This window comes from Eulemur rufifrons, chromosome 16, assembly GCF_041146395.1.
Source record: "Eulemur rufifrons isolate Redbay chromosome 16, OSU_ERuf_1, whole genome shotgun sequence".
In the NCBI taxonomy this organism is placed as follows: domain Eukaryota; kingdom Metazoa; phylum Chordata; class Mammalia; order Primates; family Lemuridae; genus Eulemur; species Eulemur rufifrons.
This window is the reverse complement of record NC_090998.1, coordinates 10,114,759-10,122,214: the sequence shown is the minus strand read 5'-3', so window position 1 is coordinate 10,122,214 and position 7,456 is coordinate 10,114,759. Positions and strand designations below refer to the sequence as shown.

General features: G+C 32.4%; 1 pseudogene; it reads right to left on the bottom strand.

Annotated features, from left to right (window-relative positions):
* Nucleotides 1-2,547: 2,547 nt before the first annotated feature.
* On the bottom strand, nucleotides 2,548-6,762 carry LOC138396667 (NKG2-C type II integral membrane protein-like; annotated as a pseudogene).
* Between the last annotated feature and the right edge of the window lie 694 nt (nucleotides 6,763-7,456).

Below are 7,456 nucleotides of genomic sequence, written 5' to 3'. Positions count from 1 at the left end.
TCAACATAGAATTGAAAGGAATGAATGAATAAACAATCATAAACATGTAATAAACAAGTTTGTCTCAATGTTTATTACATAGATATATTAGTGAGCCTATGCAAAGATTGAAACTAGACAATTAACCATTACAAACATGTACATGTGTACACCCACATATACACTCTACAATAATACAGAGTACTCATATTTTTAAGTTTTCATGGGAATATTCCAAGATACACTATAATCTCAAGTATCCGCTTGGCCAGTGACACTTGAAATGTAGCTATTCAGTTCTAATAATAATTAATGAAAAATAAAGAACACTTAAAATCAGTTCCTCCGTCACACCAGCGACATTTTAACAGACATATATATAGAACATTTTCAGCTTTACACAAAATACTGTAACCACAGTTATCCTATTTAGAAGTCAGTAACCAAAAATTGGAAAATCTACATAATTTTTAATTCTGTGATATATTGCTAAAGAAAATAAGAGCCAAAGAAATTAACACAATGGGTAGTCACAATTTTTATATGAATTATGACTAAAATAGAGTAGACGTCTTTCTTGTGAAAAATTGGTTGCCTTGAACACATATGTTGCAAAAAATGAAATCAGAACTGGAATAATCTGAGCATGGATCAAAAGAAAACAAAAGGAAAAAAGCTGAAATTAAATTAAATTAAATACAAGTGAAGTAGAAGAAAGAAAACAACAAACAATATAAAATCATGAGACACAGTAAGCAGAGAGGATCGACAAAGCCAAAGATATTTCTATTGAAAACAATTTATAAAACTGATAAAAGACTAAGAAAGAACCAGGGAAGGCACACATTTTTTTTCTAGGTTAAATGTAGGAATATCTTATGGTTTTAACAGATATCAAAAAGTATGAAACCATTTCATAAATAAAATTTAATATCCATGTGAAATAAAAAATTCCTAAAATGTGCATATTACCAAAGTATAGTAAAAGAACAGTCGCCTAAGAAAACCATACATGTACTAAACAGATTGAGGTTGTTATATAAACATCCTTATCAATATATTGTACAAACTCAGATGACATCACTAATGAATAACAAATAGTACTCTTACACAAAGGCTTCCAGGTTATCAAAAAAGAAATGCTTCCCAGTGTAGCCTTGATAGCAAGAACTTTCAAGTATGTAGCAATCAGTAAAAACATAATAGAATCTCCTTGTGAACAAGGATCATGAAAGAAATGTTACTCTAATGTAATATATGCACTGATTTACATTAAAGGGATAATATGGAATGACCAGTATGATTTTATCTCAGAAATGCAAGATTTGTTTAATATTTAGAAGAAATAAAAGTAGTTTAGATTGTAAACATTACACGGAGAAAATATATATCATTTCAATTGATACAAAAATATGAAAATATAACAAGTATTCAAAGTAAAATCTATTAGAAAAATGGGAATGTTATAAAATTGCTTAAATATGCAAAAGTGGTAAGAAAATTCAAATATATGAAATGTTGAAATCTTCTCATCAAAAACAGGAAATAATACGTATGATATCCATAGAACCATTATTGTGCCTTCTCTTCATCATTGAACATAAAATTCTAGAGAGTGAAAATAAATAAAGAAAAAATTTATGGCACCTGGAAAAAAAAAGTGTGATTATTACAAGAAAAATAATAGTTTATGTTGAAAATCCATAAAATCCTCTACCAGAAGTGGTAGAATTAATACATAAAATCAATGAAGCAACTGGATATGGAATCAACATACAAACCTCAACTGTATTTCTATTTATAGCAACAAAATAACTAAGGGAAATTTTTAAATGAGGATGCTATTTATAAAGGCATAAATGTGAAATATCTGTATTTCTGTATGACTTCAATGCCAAACAATACAAAATATGATAGAAAGAAATTAAAGAAAACCTAATACCTTGCTGAACACAGCATGATATCGATTGGAAAAGCTAACTTTACATAGAGGCCTAATCTTTGAATATGATTTTGGAGAATAATGCAGTCCCAAACATAATTGCGGGAGAGATATTTATAAATAACTGCTATTGAGGTGTGATGTGGATAGAATAAATTCACTTATTTAAAGCGTATAAATCAGTAAATTTTAGTATATTTACAGAGTTACAACCAAAGTACTTCCACAATTTGGAAAATTTTCATCACCTGAAAAATAAAAAATGTAGCAATTAGTGGTCACTTCCTATTCCAACCTCTCCTTAGCCTTTGACAATGACTATTCCCCTTTCAGTCTCTAAGGGTTTGCCCATTCTTGATATTCATATAGACAGATTCGCATAACATGCAATTTTTAGAACACATGAATGCCACAAGTAGAATGTTGAGGGAAAAAAAAACCAGACACAAAAGCAACGATATCCTGTTCTTTTGAGTGTGTGTATTATTCTACAAATACTATTTTTTAATATCTTTTTCATTATTAGAACAAATTGCAATTAATTTTGACTTATGCAATCATAATATTATTTTCATTTCACAAAATATAATATTACCTGGCAGACTCCAAACTCAGGTGCTTTACTTCTAAAACTCGTGCTTACAAATATATGTTTGATTAGATCCACATCCACTTGCTCGAAGATTGAGTGAGTCTAGTACAGCACAGTGATGTTTACCATATATTGTTTCCTTTATTCTGTAATGGGAAAAATTCATACTTCCTTTATATTTTATGGGGCCAATTCATGAAACAACAGGATTTTTCATGTTCTTTAAGGAAAGGATTTTATCATTTAATCACATTTCCATGTAATATTAGTAAGAGTTGCTTATTCTGAAAAATGAACATAGTGGTCCCCGATATCTATAGGGGATATGTTTCAGGACCACCAATGGATGTCTGAAACCACCTATTTTACTGAACCTTATTATATATTATGTTTATTCTCTATACACACACCTTCGATAAAGTTCAATTTATAAGTTAGGCACAAGAAGGGATTAACATCAATACCCAGTAATACAAAGAAGGAAGTATAACAATATGCCGGCATCACTACTCTTGAGCGTCTGAGTCCTTATTAAGTAACATAAGAGGTACTTGAACACAAGCACTGCGATGCTGTGACAATTGATCTGATCACCAGAGGGCTCCTAAGTGACTAAAGTGTGGGTCGCCTGTGCAGTGTGGACCTGCTGGTCAAAGAGATGAATCACATCCCAGGCAAGACAGAGTGGGACAGTGTGAAATCTCATTACACTACCCAGAACACTGAAAAATTGAAAGCTCATAAAGTGTTGTTTTCTGGATATTTAATTCAAAATTTTCTGAACATGGTTGAGTGCCATACCCTGAAACTACAAAAAATAAAAACACCAATGAAGGGGGACAAATGTTCATTCTTTAATTTTTATATCAGCATTTCAGTAACTTTCAACATCTTTGTCATGTCTTTAATTCAACTTAAGCTTCCTCATAGTATTCTCCTGAATTTCTCCTTTTTATATTTTTTCCTACTATATCCCACTGCTCAAAATACTTACTTAAATTTGAAAGTTGAGCCATTTATTGACACCCATGGATGATGGCTGCTGTTACGAAAGACTCCAATCCATGCTTGCTTTGAAAGGGATCCCAGAAATCTCTACAGAAATATAAATATTGTATAGTTAAATAATTATGAAATATTTAACAATTTTTTGAAATGCCAGTAGTGTGTTCTTTCATTGGATCTATAACTGTCAAAATAAAATTACTGTTTTAAGTAATATTAAAGTTGAAAACTCCTTTATATAGTGCTAAGAACTTTCAGAAATGTTTGTAATTTTCACTTGAAATGAACTCTTAAACATTTATACTTAGTAGTGTCATTCTTCTTCTTACAGTAATTATGAAGAAAATTATTATCCATGTAATTTAATAACCAGGATTGGCAAAACTAATATAAATGAATTTAAATAACTTTCAAGACACTTTACATACATTTCTCCTGCTGTTAATATTAAATCAATGTATATTTCTACTACATTTCTGAGATTTTTGGGGTTTAGAAGGGAATTAAAAGGGCCACCACTCAGGGAATAAATGATATATAAGCCAAAATATGGTTTTCTGGGTACCACATCATTCTTTAACTAGCTAAGCCCCTCCCCAGTTTTGTGTGTTTTGGTACTGGTTGAACACCCATGGTTCAAAACAGGTGCCTTCCCTTACTTAATACAACCATAAATTCTGGAACTTATGAAAGACATAAGCAAGTAGACGCTGCAAGGTGGAAAGAGAAAGGTGGAGTGGTTTGGGACTCCAGGATCAGGGATCAACACACCAGCTGGGCATCTAAAGTCACCCATAGTACAGAAGAAAGTGACCTAGGCCTGCTGTACACCAATACCCAATATGCAATAAGAGGTGCCTCAGATAAGCTCATTCCCCCTCTGTATTGAGAGGGAGTCCTGCCAGCAACACCAGGCAAGGTGGGCACCACCGCCAAGGGGGATCTATCAGGAGACCTGCTAACAGTAAGTAGCCAAAGGAAGTGCTTCTGTCCCCCACCAAGACACACCAGAGTAGGTGTCACTGAGCGGGACCAGCAAAGGAATCCTTTGGCTACAGTGCTCCATCCAGTAAGGCTCTATGTCCCTGAGGGCATGAGACTCACGTCCCCCATCCAGAGACACCAGATAGAATGGATTTTAAAATGTTATATTTACATAATACTGCAGTGAAAATCATTAAACTATAGCTAATTCATTAGTATAAATAAATTGCAAAAATATCACGAGAATGAAAAGACACAGACATGACAATGCATAATGTATGATACCATTTATGTAAATTCTAAAACAGGCAAAGCTTTTTCACGTATTAGATGTCAGGACAGTATTTGGGGAAGGGGAAGGAGAAGTGATGGGGCATACACAGGGGTGAGGCTGTTGGGCTGGAAATCTCTAATTCATGATTTGTCTTGTATTACACGAGTCCATTCACTGCATGATCAATCTGCACAATCATGATGTATTTAGTTCTTTATATATAGTAAAACTAGTAGTAATATTTATTTTAAAATAAAAGCATGGATACAAGCATGATTTTTTGTGAGAAGCAAGAAGTGAAAATAATTTAATATGTATTATCAACATATGAATATAAATAACCTATTGTCAAGTCAATGAATGGATTATTTACAGTTTTGAAAATAAATAAGCTAATTATATATACATAAATATTGATGAATTCTATAAATATAATATTGGCTGATAGAAGCTTTTAATAAAATGTTTTTAACATTTAACATCTTACCATTTCTTCTTCATTATCTATGTAAAGCAGATTGGAGTTGTTAGAAGCACAGGCCGTCACACTCTCATCCCAAGTTTTCCATTCCTTACTAATGTAATAACAGTTGGTGGAATATGTGAGCCACTCCTCTGCACAACGGCCACAATCATATGCTGAAGAAAGACTCTGAATTATTATCCAGAAAGAATATGAATTTTTTAAAAATATAAATAAATCTATGTATTAGTAAAGGTATGAATTTATATGCACACAACATATCTGTGCATCCAGACAGCTGCTACATGTAAAAAACACACTCTTGCTCATACACGCACACACTGAAAATGGTAAGTCTCTCCTCTCCTAATTATGTTCCCACATAAAGATAAACATCAAACAAAATCCACCCTACACATGTCTGAGAAATCACTGAACACTTTTTTAATTTAATTCCTATCATATGACAGCAGTAGTAATTTGAGCAAAATGGCAAAAATATAGTATAGTAATTTTAAAGAGTATTTCTACTTATTGTTGAAGAAAAGGGAATATCCTCCTACAGTCTTTATTTATGAACATTTATTGTCCAATACTCTAATTTATTTTCCCCAAAAAAATCTATTTTATTTTTACACAGGTTAAGATAGAGATAAAATATAAAATGTACCTTTCTGAGTTCCTACAGTCTGGAAAGAAATGTTCTGTGTTACTGTAACAAGAAAAAATGGAAATATTCATTATTAAATAATTAATATCTAAATATCCTATTTCCTATTCTTATGAAATGCTTAGAGGCACTTTCAATCATTAAGGTGAAAAGTTCTATTATAACCATAAAAAATATACTTACAGGGAATGCGAGCTATTAATACCATTTTTAACACAGAGCCCACGAGGACAGTGCAAATGACGGCCAGGATCTCAGCAGTGAGCTTCTCTGGAGGCAACAGTGAAACTGCGGGGAGAGAAACAGAAACACTGAGGAATGAGAGATGGAGACAGTTGATTAGAAGGTTTACATACAAGAAAACCCACACGTACAGGGAATAAAAGGGACAAATTCTTGTCTCTAAACCCACATCTACCGTGGTCATCTTTCTCTCAAAATACACTGTTGCGTATTCAGTAAATATAATGCCCCATGATTTGTTGATGAAGGCCTACACGTTTAACAATGCCTAAATAAAATTAGCCTTCAGATTCATATTAGAGTACCATATCCAAACTTTGAGCTCTCATCCTCACAAATGGAAAATATTCCCTCATCTTTCCCACAACTCTTCACCAAAACGGTATATCCCAGAACAGTCATACTGAGGATCTAGTAAATGCTTACATTTTTAGTAGCAGGTCTCCTTCCCCTGAAGATCCTGAGTAGCATTTTGAAAGTTTAATTCCACTTGGGTTATTTCCTGTTCAGTTACTGAAATGGAGCTTTTCCTGCCCTTAGATTTTCTTTGCTGCCTCTTTGGGTTCTTGGCCAGATTCAGTCCTGAGTAGGTTACTCTTTGGTTCTTCATCTCTGCAGCTGTGTGATTTATAGACTGTGCTCTATGATAACTGTACTTAAGAAGTTAATAAATAATTTATTTAATGATAAGATCCCTGGTGTAGTCAGACTAGAGTGTATCGGGGACTGAAAAATAACATTCATTTTGTGGGTGAACAATGTAAAAGTCTGATATTAATTTCCTTAAAGCTTCATAGAAAGTTTTATAATTGAACAGGTAATTTTCAAAACACATAGTCTATTTTTGACATAATATTATTAGTTGGAGCAATAAAAAAAATAAGCTAGTTAGTAATAGAAGCTCATAAATACGAATATTTTTATTAAGGTCAGATCCTGCAGAAACATTTCAACACCATTTAGAATATGTATGTTAAATTATTAGAATTCTATATTGGAAATAATGCACTAATTCTAAGACACTTTTACAATTCATTAATCATGAATAATTGAGTGCTATGAGATGGAGAAGTAGTAATATTAGCACAGATAGTAATTTCTTACACTAAAATACTTTTAGTTAGTGATTTACACTTATATTTAAACTTTAAAAAAGACCCCATAGTGTCAAAATCGTAAGACACTTTCGCTGTGTAAATAAGCATGATAATTTAGATAATGTAATCGGATAACATAGTCAATCAGCTCCACAATCACTGAGATCTAGAATTACATCTGGCATTGAAATTTATAATGTGCAACCC